Below are 567 nucleotides of genomic sequence, written 5' to 3'. Positions count from 1 at the left end.
TTGTTTGCTTGTTTGTTTTATTGGTTTGATTTTATGGCCTAGTACCCATAATCATTCTTTCTGTGAGGACTACTTTAACATTATTTGAGGGGACAATTTCTTACTATATTTTCAAGTATTATTGTATAAGTGTAACTGTTCTCTACTCTGACTTAAGGGCAAATGATGTTGCTTCTGAAAATCAGCAAATATCCATTTGCTATTTCAATTAGCTTGACTATAAGTAGGGGACAAGTTCAATCAAGAGTAGGAACATGTGAAGATATTATTTCTGGGACTTTTAGTGGAAGAGAACCATTCACTTTGTGGCCTTCGTGTCTCTAAATTTATATGATGTTTGTGCTGGTCTTTTTGGACTGAGCCTATGAGGCATTCAGAAGACTAATTCAGAATATACTGAGCCTTATAACATCCATGAAGCATCTTTTTAATTATTCTATCACTTCTCTGATGCTGGGCTGCAGTCCCAAGGCCAAGCAGTGTGAACCCACCAGCTTCTCCATGGCAGATGGACGGGCAATCTCCTCTGGTGCAATTTACTGCCTCTGAAAACCCACTGGAGAGTCA

Source organism: Elephantulus edwardii, unplaced genomic scaffold (genome assembly GCF_000299155.1).
Source record: "Elephantulus edwardii isolate Elephantulus edwardi_28Jun2011 unplaced genomic scaffold, EleEdw1.0 scaffold00284, whole genome shotgun sequence".
NCBI classification, from domain to species: Eukaryota; Metazoa; Chordata; class Mammalia; order Macroscelidea; family Macroscelididae; genus Elephantulus; species Elephantulus edwardii.
The sequence above is the reverse complement of the archived record's forward strand: the minus strand, read 5'-3'. Positions refer to the sequence as shown.